Raw genomic sequence first — 20,403 nt, 5'->3', positions numbered from 1 at the left:
TAATCACGTAAGCAAGGATAGACACGACAACCAAAGGGGTGAAAGTTTTCATAATTGGGAGAATGACCATACAAAATCTCAAAAGGTGACTTACCGTCAAGAAGCGGTGTAGGCAAACGGTTGATGATGTAGGCTGCAGTGCTGAAGGCGTCAACCCAGAAACGAGGGGAGATGTGAGAATGAAAAAGAAGGGCGAGGCCTGTCTCAGTTACATGACGATGTTTTCTTTCGGCACGACCATTCTGGGCGGGTGTGTATGGACATGAGAGCTGATGATGAATGCCTGAAGAGCGAAGATGATCTTGAAAGAAATTACTAGTGAATTCAGAACCACCATCACTTTGAAATATTTTGATACGAGCAGAATATTGATTTTCCACAAATTTTTGAAATTGAATAAAAATTTTATGAAAATCAGATTTCAATTTCAAAGGATAGAGCCATGTGAAGCGAGAATAGTCGTCAATAAAAAGAACATAGTAGACAAAACCTAAATTTGATTTGACGGGGGAGGGACCCCAAAGATCGCAATGGATAAGATCAAGCACATTAGACGACCTATGTTCATTTCGAGAATAAGGCAAGCGATGGCTTTTGGCAATTTGACAAGTGCTACATAAAGCAGGAGAAGGCAACAAGGAAGTAAGATAAAGCTGTCCTTTTTTATTTAAAAGAGAAATAACAGAATGATTGACATGTCCAAGTCGTGCATGCCATAAATCATAAGATGCATGAAGCGATTTATTTTTAAGGACAGAAATAAAGGCAGGATGGCCGCGTTCGAGCACATACAAGCCACCATCACGCTTGCCGGTTGCCACCACCGCTCCTGTTTTGAGATTCTGAATAGTAAACAAATTATTAGTAAATGTAACAGATAAAGGAAAATCAGATGTTAATTTACTAATGGAAAGCAAATTTTTGGTGAGGCGAGGAACAACGAGGACATCGAGAAGATGGAGATTCGAGATAGGAGAAATTTTACCGGTGTGAGTAATGGGAAGTGACGCACCATTCCCAACAATTACGCAATCCTTACCCGTGTAACTTGTGGACTGATCCAGGTGGGTTGAATCCATAGTCATATGGGCCGAGGCCCCTGTGTCCACAAACCAGTCGGACCCCACGGTTTCAGAGAGGTTGCAAGAACCGGTGAAGGCTTCGGCTAGTTGAGCAGATTGCTCACTCCGAGCGTAGCGCTGGCGACATCGATCAGCATAGTGGCCGTCCATCCTGCAGATTTGGCACCGTGGAGGACGACGGCGCTGACCCGAGCTGGAGCGTCCCTGTCCGCGGCTGGAGGAGCCGCTGCCATGGCCATTTGGGCGTCCTGAAGAATTTCGAGCAAAGCCACCACGATGGGGAGAGGGCTTGGTGACTGTAAAAGCCGCAGGAGAGGAAGAAGAACCCTCAAGAGATTTCTGAAAAATCTCAAAACTTTCAGCCTTGGAGGTTAAATCCGAAAAACAGGGGAGAGGGGTTTGGGCCATTTGAGCGGTGGAGAAGCTCGAAAAATCAGGCCCTAGGCCACGGAGGAACCAGTGCACCTTATCGGTGCCATCAACTGGCCGGCCAATAGCGTGAAGCTGATCACAAAGTGATTTGAACGCACGGGCATAGTCGGCTACAGAACGAGTCCCACGTTTCATCAACTGGAGATCATCCTTAATGCGAAGTTCTCGTGCTTTCGATCGGTGGCTGAATGTGTTTTCCATGGCAAGCCACACCTCACGAGCAGTGGAGAGACCGACAGCTTCGGCCATAGCTTCCTCCGTGAGGGAGGAGAGAAGGAGGCTGAGCAGGCGCTGGTCCATAGCCTTCCACGCCAGGTATTTGTTGTTTGGCGTCTGAGAGGTTGGTGGGTCAAATGGGGGTGGCGGCACAAGGGTGCCATCAACGTGACCGAGCAAATCTTGGCTCTCAAGAAGGGGAAGAAGTTGACTCTTCCAGAGGAGGTAGTTGGATGATGATAGTTTGATGGTGAGCATGTGAATCAAGGTGTTGAAGGGAAGGAGGGTGGGGGCGAGATCAGAGGCCATTTGGATCGAAGGAGGTTAATCCAGGTATGCTCCTGATACCATGAGAATGTTTGAAATCCACCTTACTTTACGGTGGTGAATTGCATTGCTTTATATAATTGTTTGCAAAGTGTACAATGATAATACGAATGAATACATTTACAATAAAAGGAAACAATGTACAAATAAGACTCCCACAATCACGACAATCAACTCTCACATATATGGAAGGACTTTGATTGAGGAGTGATATCCTCAACAATATCCTCAACAACGTCTATGATTACTTTTGCCAAATGTCATTAATTTAGTTAAAGATTAGGACAAATTATCGCTAAGATTTTCATGATAGTCGATGGTAGACAAAGTCACGTGGAAAAAGGGAATGAACTCCCATTTCGAAGTAACGTCGGTTGGCAATGGATCGTTCAACGTTGTAGGCCCTTTACCGTGGAATGCATGCAACGTGAAGCTGGGTGTCTTGCCATGATAATTACTTCTGCATATTTATTAACTTTTTTTTTTAGGCAAATGCTTTTTTATTTTTCTAATAAAAAATATTTATTAAAACACTTTTTACATAATAAAATCGTGATTACAAACTTCAACTATAGCACCTTTACACCAAGCCTTATTAATTACAACATAAATAAGGGATACTAGCTCTGTCTATTGCCAAAACACCTTTCTCCATTCGTGGCAACTCATTCCAATTATAAAAAATACGTGACTCTCCTTGAGCTCCTGATGATTTTGCCAAGCTTTTGGCAACGTGATAAATGACCTCTCGATAAACATATTGGACAATAACATTACTTCTACTTTTCAGCTCTTCAAACTGTTCACATGATAACCCCCTCAAATACCAGTACGGACAATGCTCTATGTTCTGAAGCCATCGGACCACCACTTGGGAATCAGAATTAAGCTCTATCCGCAAATGGTTTAGTTGGATGCAAAGTTTTAGTCCTTCAACAGCTGCTGATCTAAGTTCAGCCTGTTATTAGTACTGCCTTCCCCATAGAAGGAAGAGAAAGCAATCGGGCAGTAGTTTCCCATGCTCGATCATTTGATCTCACCACTCCTCCACCACAATTAGTACCCGGGTTTCCCAAACAACAGCCATCAACATTTAGTTTAACTATGCCCTCCATTGGCCTGTTCCAAATCGAAGTACTACAAAAGTCTCATATCTGGTTTTATGACTACTTCCGCATGCAAGAGGTAATCCAAGTTGTTCCATAATACGTTTATCAGAGTAGGAGCGTTGATTAACCTTACTAATTATTTTAAATAAGACACAATCTCAGCCAACATCCACATGTGGATAGGGCGTCTTGAAAATTGACAGTACGTAACATACTATATATATAAAATAAGTGATCGCGTCTAGTAGCTAGCTAAAAAAAATGTGATCATACTAACATGACCTGCATACCTCTTGAAGCGTCTAGCTAACAGAATCACTTACGATGCCGGGCCGATTTGCAAACGTTCCCTCCGTTGAAGAGGAGGGTGGAGGCCGGGGCAAGCCCCTCCAAAGTTCCTATATATATATATATGTGTGTGTGTGTGTGTATTTGATGATAAATTTTCTGGTAAGGTCGTGGTGACTGATGAGAAGCAAAATAGACCACAAGGTCCAACACATGGCCCTTTATCGCGTACTCCCACGCAATCTCATGCACGGGACTAGACTTCAAAAGAAATGATAAAGGTAGAATCTTTTTTTTTTTTAATTTTTTAATAACTTTTCACTCTTAGATAATATTTTAAGTAAAAAATGATTTTTGTATTTATAAAATACGTAAGTATTATATATTTCTTTTAAAAAAAATTAAATAATTATGAGATCACTTAAATAAAAAAAATTAATTTTTTAATAATAAATTTCACTTTTTTTTAAAAATGAGTAATTGGTACTTTCACAACTTATAATTATATATAACAATACTTATTTTAAATAGAGGATGACTTTGTAAACTAATTATATACTACTACAAATTAATATTTTATAAGTTATTCCACGTAAGGCTACAGCTAGCGCTGCTCTCTTATCAGAACAAACTGGCCGGTCCACTACTACGATCTAGATCTTCATAATAATTTTGCAGCAAATTATTTATTTACCATGCCTGATTGATATTATAAGAAAATAGAGATAAGGCTTCGATCTGCTACGTACCAAATGATTGGAAGGCCACTGCCAATTAATCTAGGTAAAAGCCTCTTTGCCGCCTGGCCTTGACCACTCAGTTTGACCGTTGGTCAAAAAAATTATTTAATAATTAAAAAAGTAATTTTAAATATATTGGTGTATTTTTAATTAAAGATTGCACATAACTGTGAAAGAAGGGGCTCGATAACGATCTTCTAATTGCTTCTTAATTATATATTTACCATAAGAAAAATGAAAATTTGAGATGAATTATTTGAGATGAGAATAATTATTTACGATAAAAATAGATCTATTTTAATAGGAAATAGTCATTTTTATAAAAAATAACTACTCACAAATAAATAATTTGTTTTTCTTTTTTCCTTTATAGTGATTCTCTCATTTTGAAAATCAGAAAACATACGAATTAACTGCATGCATGTGGTGATTTCTAATGCTAGTTCTCAAGAATTATGCACAAAAGCCTCATGGAAATACACAGATTCCTTTGCTAAAGAGGTCACAACAGCACTAAGAAAGGCCACAAGACAATCTGCAACAGAGGCCACTATCCATACTGCTGCTAAGCCTTAGCCTGACACCACCAGGACTGACACGCCAGGAACTTTTGTCTGTGACACTCACATACATGTACATAGTACAGAGTTAGTTATTTGTATAGCTGTTATCTTTGTATTTTTATTCTTTTAAGTTGTAGCAGCTGCAATAGGTAGTATGTATATAGTTGCAATGTATAAAACAATATACGGGTTCTTTTACCATTTTAATAAGAATACAATTTTCTCCCATCTTCTCCTTTGTTCAACTCTCCTTCCACTCAATATTTAATACGGTATCAGAGACCTAGGTTGAGCTTCAACTCATCAATCCTGCTGCAAATCCTTTCTTCTCTTCACAAATACTCAGCTTTCACTCAGTTTTCTCAGCTTCTCCACCATGAGAGATGATAATGTGCAAGAAATCATCCCTCACCACAATCCTTCTTCACCCTCAGACAACCCAAATAACCAATTCAACATACACCACAGTGACAACTCCCACACTGTGGTCATTTCAACACCCATTTCAAGACCCAACTATTTATTATGGTAGAGATCCTTTACCCTCGCCGCTTGACTTCCTCGATGGAAGCATCCCCACCCCACCTCATGATAATCCTCTTTACATTCCATGGATGTGCTGCAACAACATCATCTTGTCCTGGATCCTTAATTCTATCATCAAGGAGATTGCCTCCAATGTCTTTTAAATCAATTCAGCTATAACAGTGTGGGGTAAACTTCACACTTGTTTTTCTCAACCAGATTCAATGAGGATTTACCAACTAAAATAGCAGCTAGGCACACTTGTGCAAGGCACACAATCTGTGAGTGAATATTTCTCTCACCTCAATGGCATTTGGGAGGAGCTCAACAACTACAGGCTATCACCATATTGTTCCTATGGTCACTGTACTTGCAAAGCCCTTACTACAGTTGGTGAAACTCAACAGGCTAACTATGTTTTTAAGTTCTTCATGGGACTCAATGACTCATATGAAAGTATTCGAGGATGGATAATATTGATAAGCCCCATTCCATCACTTGATAAAACTTTCTCCTTGATTTTACAAGAAGAAACATAGAGCCAAACTCGAGTCATGATGCTTCCTTCTGCTGAGTCCTCAAATATGGCAATTTTTCAAAACACCTCATTCAAAAAGAAAGACAAACCATAGATTACATGTAGTCATTGTGGGAAATCTTGCCACCTTTGAGAGAAATGCTACAGTTTAATTGGATTTCCCCCTAATTTTAAGTTCACTTAGCCAAAGCAAGGCCAGTTTCCCAATCATGTTCAAGCTTAACATTCTGCCAATCAAGTGCTATCTCACCCATCGAGGCAAAGGAGTCTGTTGAACCTAAGGTTTCAAGTTTCATGTGATTATAAATCTACATATAGATTTTGATGATAACAAATTAATTCAAAGAATAAAGGAGTTTCAAACTCAAGTTGTCCACACAATGGAGTCAAACACATCAAAGAACCAAGCATGAGCAAGAAGAAAACAAGTTCACATTAAAATCATAGAGTAATGTTGTAAATCTCTTGAAATTCAAAATTAGGATTAATGCTCAAAATTAATATTTTATCATAAAGCATTAAAATACATTTTTCACATGAGCATGAATATTTTTGAAAATTAAATTTGATTTTGAAAGATGATTGAATGTCATCTTTTACATGTGCATGCCTTGATTAAAGGGTTGAACTTTGAAAATATTAAAGATGATTGATTGTCATCTTTTACATGTGCATGCCTTGATTAAAGGGTTGAACTTTGAAAATATTAAAGATAATTGATTGTCATCTTTCACATGTGCATGTTTTATTTGAATATTTTCAAAAGTGATTAATACTATTTTAGACTTATACAAAAGGTAGATGATTTTGTTTGAATTTTTTGAAAAGTAAAGTGTGCTCCTTTTGTCATATACAAAAAGTAAAAGATTAGGTTTGAATTTTTTGAAAAAGAAAGTATACTCCTTTTGTCATATGCAAAAAGTAAAAGATTAGGTTTGAATTTTTTGAAAATGAAAGTATGCTTCTTTTGTCATATACCAAAAGTAAAAGATTAGGTCTTTTTAAAAAAAAAAAAAGTGAATGATGTTCTCTTTGACATGTGAATCTTTTTAAATTTGAATATGAAGTCTCATATACCTATAAATAGATCATTTGAGAGCTTCACATTTACAACATCCAGAGCATACAACATTCATTCAAAACTTTCATTCTCTCTTTTCTAAGTATTGAGTCTTAATCCTTATTCATTTTGAGAGATATAGTTTGCGTTGTATTGTTCTTATTTCACTAATTGAAGAGTGTTTTCTGATAACCTACCCACTATCAGCTTTTGTATCAGAAAAAAGGTGTGTATAACCCTTGTGCGTGTAGAAAGTATTCTACACGGGGAATAGTTGAATCACCACGTGTAAGGTGATTGCAAGTGTAGAGAGTGTTCTACACGGATCTTTTGTAGCGGTGTTATTCAAAGGTATAATAGGTTTCTATCTCCACCTGAAGGAGGTTAAATAGTGAATTTGAGAATCCTCAAGGGGTAGCTTGAGGCGAAAACATAGGCAGTGGGGCCGAACCTCGTTAACATACTGAGTTTGCTTCTCTCTTATCCTTACTCTTTATATTTATTATTATTTCATATTTTGTTTATATTTTATATTATATATTTGATTTATAATTGTTATTTTTTAATACAACTCAATTCACCCCCCTCTTGTGTTAGTCATCTGGGCAACAATTGGTATCAGAGTTAAGAGCTCTATTATAAGATTAACTATCTTTTGAGTTAAGATCTTATGGCTAACATTGCAGCTTCATTTGGTGAAGGTCAATCTAACAGTCGACCTCCACTCTTTTGTGGAGATAATTACTCATTCTAGAAAGTTAGAATGAAAATATTTCTACAAGGTCAAGGTCGAGAAATCTAGAAATGTATTGTAAATGGACCTTATATTCCAACAAAAGTGGTTGATGGAGTAAAGGTCAAAAAGGAAGAAGAAGAGTTTGATCGTGAAAACGATAGATTTTATACTTTGAATTTAATTGTTATGAATTTATTATTTAATGCTCTCAATGGAAATGAGTTTAATATAATAATAACTTGTGCTACGGCAAAAGAAATTTGGGATAACTTGGAAGTTACTTATGAAGAAACTTCGCAAGTCAAGGAATCAAAAATTTATATTCTTACTCATGAATATGAAATGTTTAAGATGAATAATGATGAATCTATTTCTAGTATGCACACTCGTTTTATTAACATCATAAACAGCTTGACAGCTCTTGGCAAAGTTTATTCCAAGGTGGAGATAGTAAGAAAAATTCTCAACTCTCTACCAAAACGCTGGGAATCAAAAGTAACAGTGATTCTTGAAACTAGAGACCTCAAGAAGCTCAAAGTGAATGAACTCATCGGGTCACTTATCACCCATGAGTACACATTGAAAAGAGGAGAAGAAGAAGGAAAACCAAAGAAGAGTTTGGCACTTAAAGCTGTTCCTCATGAAAATGAAAGTGATGAAGATGAGGAAAATGAAGATAAAGATGAAGAAGTTGCGATGATAATAAGAAGAATTTAGAGGTTCTTAAAGAAAAATAAAACTCCTCCGAGGAAATTCTTCAAAAAGTTTTTCAAGAAAGATTCAGGTAAAAATGACACTTTAATTTGTTATAAATGCAATAAGCCTCATCATATCAAGCCAGATTGTCCTCTGCTAAAGAAAAATCGAAACAAGGACAAGAAAGTAATGAAAGCTACATGGGATGATGATTCAAGTAGCTCAGATAGTGAAGTAAGCAATGAAGAATCAGCAAATCTTTGTCTTATGGCTAAAGATGACATTGAGGTAACAAATCTTGATAATATTGAAGATGTTTCATATGAAGAATTGCAAAATGTTTTAGAAGAGGTTTATGAGAAATTTGAAAAATTGGGTATCAAATATACTGCTTTGAAAAAGAAAAATTCTTTTTTAACAAATGAAATTGATATTTTAAGAAAAGAAAGTATCATTTTGAAAGATGAAAATCTTGAATTGAATAAGAAGAAAACCAATTTAGAAAATATTATTGAAAACTTTACGAATGGAAAAAGAAATTTTGAAAAACTTATTGTTAGTCAAAAATGTGTTTTTGATAAGGCAGGTTTGGGATATATGTCAAAACAAAAATACAAACCTTATAAAAATTTCTTTGATAATCATTCTACATCAAAGATCAATAATCAAAAATTTTTTCATAAAAATAATTTTGTCAAAAAAAGATATTATTATAATCATTTAAGTTTTTCATATATGTCACATGCTATTTGCAATTTCTGTAATAGAAATGGTCATAATTATCATACTTGTCCTATTAAAAGAAATCATACAATGACTATTAGGGCCATATGGGTACCTAAAAATCTTGTTTCTTCTAATACTAATAAATAAAGGATCCAAAGAACTTGGGTACCAAGAAAAATCATTTTAATTGTTTTTATAGGTATGCATGAAGTCATCCACAAGCAAAAACAAGTGGTTTTTAGATAGTGGATGTTTAAGACACATGACGGGAGACAAGACTAAGTTCTTTAATCTTAGATCTAAAGAGGAAGGACACGTGACATTTGGAGACAACTCGAAAGGGAAGATCGTGGGAATAGGTAAAATTGGTAATGAATCTTCTCTCATAATTGAAGATGTTCTACTTGTTGAAGGTCTAAAACATAATTTTTTGAGTATAAGTCAATTATGTGATAAAGGATTTACAGTTACTTTCAAAATGGATAAGTGCATTATTTTGAATGATCATGATTGTAATATTTGTTTTATTGCTTTTAGAAACAATAATGTTTATACAATCGATTTTGAAGAAATTACCTCACAAGATGCTATTTGTTTTTCAGTTCAAAATTAAACTAGATGAAAATCGATTGTATGCCAATTTTCTTAAAGAAATTGGCATGCCAATCTTGTGAGAGGTTTACCAAAAACATATTTTTTTAAAGACAAAATTTGTGATGCATGCCAATTTGGTAAACAAACAAAAACTTCTTTTAAAACTAAAAAACATATTTCCACTACTAGACCATTGCAACTGATACACATGGATCTTTTTGGACCAAATAGAGTTGCAAGTTTAGGAAGAAAATATTATGCATTTGTTATTGTTGATGATTTCTCTAGATATACTTGGGTTATCTTTCTTGCTCATAAAGATGAGGCACATAATGCATTTACCAAGTTATGCAAAAAAATTCAAAATGAAAATGGCTATACTATTTCAAGTATTCGAAGTGATAGGGGAAAAGAGTTTGTTAATAAAAATATTGAAATATTTTGTGATGAAAATGGTTTTGTGCATAATTTTTTTGCTCCTCGAACTCCTCAACAAAATGGGGTAGTAGAGAGGAAAAATAGATCTCTTCAAGAGATGGTAAGAACAATGCTCAATGAGAACAACTTGCCTAGTTATTTTTGGGCCGAAGCGGTAAGTACTGCATGTTTTGTTATAAATAGAGTTATGCTAAGGTCGAAGTTAGATAAAACCCCTATGAGCTTTGGAATGAGAAAAAGCCCAACATTTATTACTTTCATGTATTTGAATGCAAATGTTTTATTTTGAATGATAGGGATAATTTAGGCAAGTTTGATGCAAAATCTGATGAAGGTATCTTTCTCGAGTATTTTACTAATAGTAAAGTTTATAGAGTATTCAATAAAAAGACTTTGACTGTACAAGAATCTATATATGTAGTATTTGATGAATCTAATTCTCCACTCTCCAAGAAATCTATTGATGAAGAAACAGGAGGTATAAATAACACGGAAAGTCTCAATCTCAACAAAGAGAAAACAATAGAGGAAGTTCAACATGGAGCCATCAGGAAAGATCATCAAAATTTAATATAAGATGCAACCAAACAGTGGAAATTTGTGAAAGATCATCCAGTGGAACAAATTTTGGGAGAACCTTCATGAGGTGTAAGTACTCGATCATCTCTTAGAAATATTTACAATCATACTGCTTTTCTATCTCAAATTGAATCCAAAAATATTGATGACGCACTTCTTGATAAATCTTGGATTCTAACTATGCAAGAAGAGTTGAATCAATTTGAAAGAAATGATGTTTGGACGCTTGTTCCTAGACCCAAAAATCATACTATTATTGGAACAAAATGGGTTTTTAGAAACAAGAAAGATGAGTCCGGAGTCATTACTAGAAATAAGGCTCGACTTGTAGTCCAAGGTTTTAATCAAGAAGAAGGAATCGATTATGATGAGACATATACACCAGTCGCAAGATTAGAAGCTATTCGAATGCTACTTGCGTATGCTTGTTATAAATATTTCAAACTTTTTCAAATAGATGTTAAAAGTGCTTTCTTAAATGGTTTTATAAATAAAGAGATATATGTTGAGCAACCTCCAGGTTTTGAAAATCATATTTCCTCAAATCATATTTTCAAACTCACAAAAGTACTATATGGACTTAAACAAGCTCCTAGAGCTTGGTACGAGAAACTCAGTAGTTTCTTGATTGAAAAAAGTTTTTCAAAAGGAAAAATTGACACAACTCTTTTCATTAGATATGAAAATGATGATATTCTTTTGATTCAGATTTATGTTGATGATATAATATTCGGTGCTACTAATGAAAATATGTGTCAAGTTTTTGCTAAGATTATGCAGGAAGAATTTGAAATGAGCATGATGGGAGAACTTACATTCTTTCTCAGATTGCAAATTAAACAAGCAAAAAGTGGGACATTCATCAATCAATCAAAATATATTAAAAAATTACTGAAGAAGTTTGGGATGAAAAATGCTAAGAAAATCGGAACATCAATGAGCCGATCAACTAAACTTGATAAAGATGAATCCGGAAAGCCAGTTGACTAGAAGATATATCGATGTATGATTGGTAACTTATTATATTTAACAGCCAATAGACCGGATATTATGTTTAGTGTATGCTTATGTGCACGCTTTCAATCATCTTCAAAAGAATCACATTTAATTGCAGTTAAATGCATTCTTAGATATCTTAGTGGTACAATTAACCTAGGGTTATGGTACCCTAAGCACACATATTTCGATCTAATCAGCTACACAGATGCAGATTATGCTGGCTGTAAAATAGATCGAAAAAGCAATAGTGGAGCATGTCATTTCTTAGGTCATGCACTAGTTTCCTGGTTTAGTAAAAAATAAAATTCTGTTGCACTATCTACTGCTGAGGCAGAATATGTTGCTGCGGGTAGTTGTTGTGCTCAAGTTCTCTACATGAAGCAACAACTTGAAGATTTTAAACTCATGTATAATCACATTCCAATCAAATGTGATAATATAAGTGCTATAAATCTTTCAAAGAACCCAATACAACATTCTAGAACTAAGCATATTGAAATAAGATATCATTTTCTTCGAGATCATCTGCAGAAAGGCGATATAGTACTAGAGTTCACAAACACACACAATCAGTTAGCAGATATTTTCACAAAGCCTTTATCAGAAGATAGATTATGTATGATCAGAAGAGAAATAGGTATGATGCATGATATGAATATCTCTTAAAAAATAGACCAGAGTCAATAAAAATAGAGATAGATTTTTTAAATACTTTTACATAAACTTGAGATTTTTAGCCTCATGTTTGAGACGCTCATTCTCTTCATACAATATTATGTCATTCTTATCCATGGAAACCGGCAAGCGGAATGAAGAATCTAATAAAGATTTCAACTGTTTATTCTTCTGTCGAATGATTCCTTCCCTTGTGTGAGACTCTTGAACAATTCGTTGAAGTACAACAATTTGTTCTTTGAGCTTTTCAACTTCATGATTTTTGGCTTGTAGCCATTGAGAAAAAGCAACAATAGAGGAAGAGTAGCGAGTCCCAAGACTCACCAAGTCATAAATAGTATCATTATCTGGCTTATTAGTCAGATTATTATTTTCTTGCTGCAACATGGCACCAATGGCAGCTGCAGAAAGGACAGGAGGTTGAGATGAAGAATGCCGCATAGATGGATCTAGAGAAATGTTAGAAGAATGAGCCATTGAGAAAAGAATAGAAGGCTTAAAACGAGAATGTTGAAGGAATGCAGATGAGTTATAGAGATGAGAAGAAAACTTGATGCGGATTGGATGAACTTCAGGACTGATTTTATAGAGATAGCATAAAGAATAAGACAAACTATTGTCTCTTCAAATCTTATTTAGTCAAAAGAAATACAAGATATGCTGGACACATATTGTCAAAAGTTTTCTTACTAAGCCAGCGAGATTAACAGTAGATTGTCCCTATTTTTCTAGTAAACGATAAACCTCTACTGTTATCTGCCGATGTTAACCTTGTATCTGAACCCTTTCTCGTTTCAGCTCCTCTATTCGTGGTTGCAGATCATGAGCATACCAATCTGTAAATTTTTTCAACTCCTGGTTTTCTTACTTTAACCTTTTAGTCTCACTTTCCTTATTAGCACGCTTCTATCGTAACTCAGATATTTGCATGTTAAGATGATCAATCTCACTCACGCTCGCCATTAACCTCCGAGACATGATCATAAGAGAGGCAGCATATTGACTACTGAGCATTCTTGATTCTGCAATAATCTCATAATCAGCCTTACTGGAAAAACGATTCTCTGCTCCTATCATGGTATTGACGGCCTCAGGAGAGAAAATTGATGATTGATGCGTCAAGGGTTCCTGATTCAAGTCTGGAACATTAGTGGAAGAGAATTGCTCAGTCATTCTATCGTTGTGGAAAAATAGAACTCAGGTCAAGAAGCGATGTATTTTTTTGGCATCCGATAGATGAAAATGATCATTGTTTTTATAGAAACTCAGAACCTTCAATCACGTTTGTCAACAACATCAGGCGATTGTTTAAATCTCCAGCCGCACTAAATTCATAGAGTTAGGCCTCGAGACTTTGCAGCATTTGTCGGGTCACGGACGGCTCCTTTTTCAACTATCTACAGTGACTATTAAATGTATAGTTTTGCTTCAGTCCATTTACTTGCTGCCGATCCTTTTTAATGATGCCAAAAGGAGGAGGAATTTTAGACTAGAATATTAACATTGTATAAATTGCTAAACTTGTTATATATACTTGGAATTATATTTATACTTTTGCTTGACAAACTAACGCATATTTTCAGGGGGAGCTTAAGTATTAATACAGATTTCAAGTTCTATCAAGTATTTGTCATCATCAAAAAGGGAGAGATTGTTGAACCCAAGGTTTCAAGTTTCATGTGATTATAAATCTACACATGGATTTTGATGATAACAAATTAATTCAAAGAATAAAGGAGTTTCAAGTTCAAGTTGTCCACACAATGGAGTCAAGCACATCAAAGAACCAAGCATGAGTAAGAATGAAATAAATTCACATTAAAATCATAGAGTAATGTTGTAAATCTCTTAAAATTCAAAATTAGGATTAATGCTCAAAATTAATATTTTATTATAAAGCATTAAAATACATTTTCTACATGTGCATGAATATTTTTGAAAATTAAATTTGAAAATTTTGAAAGATGATTGATTGTCATCTTTTACATGTGCATGTCTTGATTAAAGGGTTGAACTTTGAAAATATTAAAAATGATTGATTGTCATCTTTTACATGTGCATACCTTGATTAAAGGGTTGAACTTTGAAAATATTAAAGATGATTGATTGTCATCTTTCACATGTGTATGTTTTATTTGAATATTTTCAAAAGTGATTGATACTTTTTTAGACTTATACAAAAGGTAGATGATTTTGTTTAAATTTTTTGAAAAGTAAAGTGTGCTCCTTTTATCATATACAAAAAGTAAAAGATTAAGTTTGAATTTTTTGAAAAAGAAAGTATGCTCCTTTTGTCATATGCAAAAAGTAAAAGATTAGGTTTGAATTTTTTGAAAAGGAAAGTGTGCTCCTTTTGTCATATGCCAAAAGTAAAAGATTAGGTTTGAATTTTTTGAAATAGTGAATGATGTTGTCTTTGACATGTGAATCTTTTTAAATTTGAATATGAAGTCTCATATGCATATAAATAGATCATTTGAGAGCTTCACATTTACAACATCCAGAGCATACAACATTCATTCAAAACTTTCATTCTCTCTTCTTTAAGCATTGAGCCTTAATCCTTGTTCATTTTGAGAGATATAGTTTGCACTGTATTATTCTTATTTCACTCATTGATGAGTGTTTTCTGATAACGTACCCACTATCAGCTTTTGTATCAGAAAAATGGTGTGTATAACCCTTGTGCGTGTAGAAAGAATTCTACATGGTGAATAGTTGAATCACCATGTGTAAGGTGATTGCAAGTGTAGAGGGTGTTCTACATGGATCCTTTGTAGCTGTATTATTCTTATTTCACTCATTGAGGAGTGTTTTCTGATAACCTACCCACTATCAGCTTTTGTATCAGAAAAAGGGTGTGTATAACCCTTGTGCGTGTAGAAAGAATTCTACACGGTGAATAGTTGAATCACTATGTGTAAGGTGATTGCAAGTGTAGAGGGTGTTCTACATGGATCCTTTGTAGCGGTATTGTTCAAATGTGTAATAGGTTTCTATCTCCACCTGAAGGAGGTTGAATAGTGAATTTGGGAATCCTCAAGGGGTAGCTTGAGGCGAGGACGTAGGCAGTGGGGCCGAACGTGCCTACGTCCTCGCCTCGTTAACATACTGAGTTTGCTTCTCTCTTACCCTTACTCTTTATATTTATTGTTATTTCATATTTTGTTTATATTTTATATTATATATTTGATTTATAATTGTTATTTTTTAATACAACTCAATTCACCCCCCTCTTGTGTTAGTCATCTGGGCAACAGAGTTTTTCACAGTACCTCAGTTGTCCCTCACTCAGTCTCAAATTTAGAAGTTGATGACACTAGTAAATGGTTCAGCACAACATGCAAGCCATACCTCCACAGAATCTCCTTCAACTCCTTCAACCAGCTCATCACCTAATATCCCTCAGTTGAACATGGCAGGTATGTGCTTGTTTGCTATTTCACATACTTTATTTTTTCGCACCATCATCAACATCATCTCTTACCTGTTTTGCAACATAATTCCTCAAACTTAGCATCCACACAATGGATAATTGACACTAGGGCCACATACCACATAGTTTGCTCCCCAAGCCTTCAATCTCACCTCTAACAAAAATTCTCTAGTTCAACTACCAAATGGCTCATGGTTTGCAGTAACTCATATTGGAACTATGCAACTCTCTGACTCTATCATTCTCACAGGGGTGCTTTGTGTTCCCTCTTTCACCTTTAACTTGTTATCTGTAAGCAAACTCATTCTCAATCTCTTTCTTTGTCTCATTTTCATGTAGAATTTCTACTTTATACAAGACCTTGCTTCATGGATGACAATTGGACTAGCTAAGATTCATCGTGGTCTATACCATATGCTACCAAGCTCCCTCATTTCCAACAATTGTCCAAAGCTCATTCAAGTTTTTTCACTTTCCTCCAAGAGTCATATTTGTAATGCCTTTAATAGGCAAGATTTTGATGTATGGCATCTTAGACTTGGTCATTTATCTAGTCAAAGATTGAACTTATTTCATTCTTCTTATCCAGCTATAGTCAGTCCTTTGTCTGGTAATTCTCATTGTACTATCTGTTATCTAGCTAAACAGAAAAGACTGAAGTTTAAGTCAAGTGTTACTTCCACGAATTTTGCTTTTGATCTTGTCCACATCGACATTTGGGTCCCCTATTCTCAATCTTCATTGCATGGACATCACTATTTTTTAACAATAGTAAATGATTATAGCAGAACCACAAGGATATATCTCATGAAATTCAAATATGAAACACAATCCCTTTTGCAGTCTTTCATCATCATGATCAACACTCAATTTGAAATTAAAATAAAACAACTTTGAACTGACAATGGAATTGAAGTTAACATGCCCGAGTTCTACAAATCTCATGGAATAATCCATCAAACATGCCCAAGGTCTACACACCCCAACAGAATGGAGTGGTAGAAGGGAAACAACATCTTTTAAATGCGACTAAAGTACTTTTCCTTCAAGCCGATATTCAAACCAAATTCTGGGGTGATTCTGTTTTAACAATAGCACACCTAATCAATCGAATCCCTTCCCCACTTCTTGCAAACAAATCACTATATGAGATGTTGTTTAAATCTCAACCATCATATGTTCATCTCAAAGTATTTGGTTGCCTATATTTTGTCTCCACACTCAAAAGAAATAGAACCAAACTCAACCCCAAGTCCAAGAAATACATATTTATTGGATAACCTATCGGGTTAAAGGATACAAACTATATGATCTCACCAATCATGCTAGCTTTATTTCTCGGAATGTCATCTTTATTGAGTCTGAAATTCCTTTTGCCAAAACAATCACTAAACCTATTTCTCCATTCAATTCCTCTCTTACTTTATCTCCAGCCTTTCCTGAATTCGTTTCTTACCCCTCAAACTCTCCCTCACATAGCACAGAACCACATTCTACCTTACCTCATACAGAATCATCTTCTAAACCTCCAAATCTCACTAGTCGCTACACCTCTTTATACTTCTACATGCTCACCCCCCTTCCCGAATCAAATAACCCTGAGGTGTCTTCCCAATTGTCACTTGCTTCACCTCCAAACCCTCCATCCCTACAGCTTAGGAGATCAGATAGAGTTAAAAATCCACCCTTATACTTGCATGACTACCATTGTCAGCTTATTTCCTCTATCTCTCACCCTCCCAGCCTCTTTGCCTATTCCACTGCACACCCCTTATAGCAGTCTCTGTCATACTACAGGCTCTCTCCTTCTTATAAAAAATATGCATTATCCCTTGCCCTCACATCTAAACTCGAAACTTATAGCAAATTGCTATCAACAATGAACTTGGGGCCCTTGCAACTAATGGTACTTGGTCAATTACTTCCCTTCTTGTTGGAAAGAAAGCAATTGGATGCAATTATGTGTTCAAAGTGAAATTAAAATCAGATGGAAGTGTGGACAAACACAAGGCCAGACTAGTGGCAAAGGGTTATACTCTGAGGTATCTTAAAGGCTCGGTAGGACAAGAAATTTTCTTCTCATCAAAGTCTTCCTTGCACCTTAAGGGATACAATGACTTGGACTGAGCTGCATGCCCTGAAACCAGGAGATTTGTAACTGGTTTTTACATATTTATGGGTGACACTCTGATCAGTTGGAAGTCAAAGAAACAAATTGTGGTGTCAAGATCATCTGCTGAAGCAGAATATAGGGCATTGACACACACCAGTTATGGAATCATTTTGTTAAGAGCTCCTTTAAAAGACTTTAACATTAAACATTCACAACCTGCTTTGTTATATTGTGATAGCCAATCCGCAATACAATTGACCAAAAATCTCATATTCCATGACAGGACTAAATATATGGAATTGAACTATCATTTTGTTAGAGAAAAGATGCTAGCAAGTGTGATCAAACCAGTACATGAGCCTTCGAAGTTTCAAGTAGCAGACATACTCACCAAGGCTTTAACAGCACATTCTTTTCACTTGTTATTGGCCAAGATGGGCATACTTAACATACATGCCCATCTTGAGGGGGAGTCTCAAGAATTATACACAAAAGCCTCAAGGAAATACACAGATTCCTTTGGTGAAGAGGTCACAGTAGCATTAAGAAAGGACACAAGATAGTTTACAGCAAAGGCCACTATCTATATTGTTGCCATGCCTTAGCCTCACACCACTAGGACTGACATGCTAGGAACTTTTGTCTGTGGCACTCACATACATGTTCATAATGTAGAGTTAGTTATTTGTATAGATGTTATCTTTGTAATTTTATTCTTTTAAGCTATAGTAGCTGTAATAGGTAGTATATATATAGTTGTAAAGTACAGAACAATATATGGGTTCTTTTACCATTTTAATGAGAATACAATTTTCTCTCATCTTCTCCTTTGTTCAACTTATCTCCTTCCCACTCAATATTTAACACTAGTCTCACCCCCAAAGCCTGCCCCAAAAGGCTAGCTCCAACTATACAATTGTCGAGATCAAACTAATGCAGAAACAAAAGCAACCTTATTTTGAGCTGAAATTTATGCCCACATAAATACAGCGTACGTTCCTTGCTTATTCACACACAACTAATTCATTGACGAACAATTAATTTAACCTTAGTAAATACAAGAATAAACCTTAGTAATCAATCAGTTTGTCTTTTCTACATGGAAAGGGGCATCAATGGAGGTAGCTAGTAATTTTTCATTATTTAAGTAAAAGTTCAAAAAATTAAGGTTAGAGTTTATGGGAACTGTTGTGTATAATCTTTGCTATCAGAAATCTATACTCTACTAGAGTTAAGGGTGTAATCGGCCTAGTTCGGTTCTGTTTTAAATATATTTTAGAATCAAATCGCTATATACCAATTTTGTAATTTGAAAAACCGATACTGCACTGGTTCGGCCTAGTTTTTTCGGTAAATTATATAATATATTATAATATATAATAATATAGTGATAATATATTGTAGTATATTATAATATACATTATAATTATATTATAGACTAGAGTGATATAGGATTTTAAAATTTAGTATTATATTAATTAATAATTTATGATCATATAATTCAAAATTATTTCATATATAATTATATATTATATATAAAAATTATAATTTATAAAAAATCATATAAAAATATTTTATACAATATAAACAAATTTAAATTTATATATATATGAACTATCAAGTCGGTTCGTTCTAGTGTTAAAAAATAAAAAACTGAAATTGGATTGATTTTAACCAATTTTAAAAAATTTGAAATCGATATAGAACCAAATCAAACTGGATGGTAATCAAACTTCACACCGAATCATCCGGTATGATTTGGTTTATCCATTTTCCTTTTTTTTTGTTTTTTTTACCCCTAACAAGACTGTTATCAAAAGGGGCCTTTTTGAGCGAGCTACAAGTGAGAGTACTAGTACTGAGAGCATTGTTAATGGATTATGCATATGTAAATGATACTTTTGATGAATGTAAAATTAATTTAGATTTTGACTATTTCATTTACATAAAATCTTTATTTTGGAATAGCTATTTTTTCATTATATAACAATAAAATAATATTAGATGAACTTGATTTTGACTATTCATATTAAATTTTTATATTAAATTATCTATTTATTCATTATATAGTAATGAGTAATTAATAATTACAAAAATATTTAATTTTTTTAATTATTAATTTATTTTATTTTATCATATTTTACAATTCTACCTATTATATGTTAATTAATAATCATATTCTAATTAAATTATCTAGATGTTTATGGATGTAGAGAGAGAAGAGAGAGAGTATTATAAAAAATAATAAAATATATATTTACTCATTCAACAGTAACCATCAAATTTATCTTCCCGTTTACATATACTGTAGCTCCAACTCAAATAATATGAGTTTGCCTATTCTGTTGTGAACTGCTTTTCATATCTAATGGTTAAAACGTACATTATTTTTACATATGCATGATCCGGTAAGAACATTCTAACGTCGAATTTGCTCATTGCATGCCTTAGCTTCCACTAGTACTTAAAAATAATAATTATTTTCAAGCTTTAATCCATCATGATGATCAACACGATCATAAGCTCTCCTC

Source organism: Carya illinoinensis, chromosome 11 (genome assembly GCF_018687715.1).
Source record: "Carya illinoinensis cultivar Pawnee chromosome 11, C.illinoinensisPawnee_v1, whole genome shotgun sequence".
NCBI lineage: Eukaryota > Viridiplantae > Streptophyta > Magnoliopsida > Fagales > Juglandaceae > Carya > Carya illinoinensis.
Note: the sequence above shows the minus strand (reverse complement) of the source record.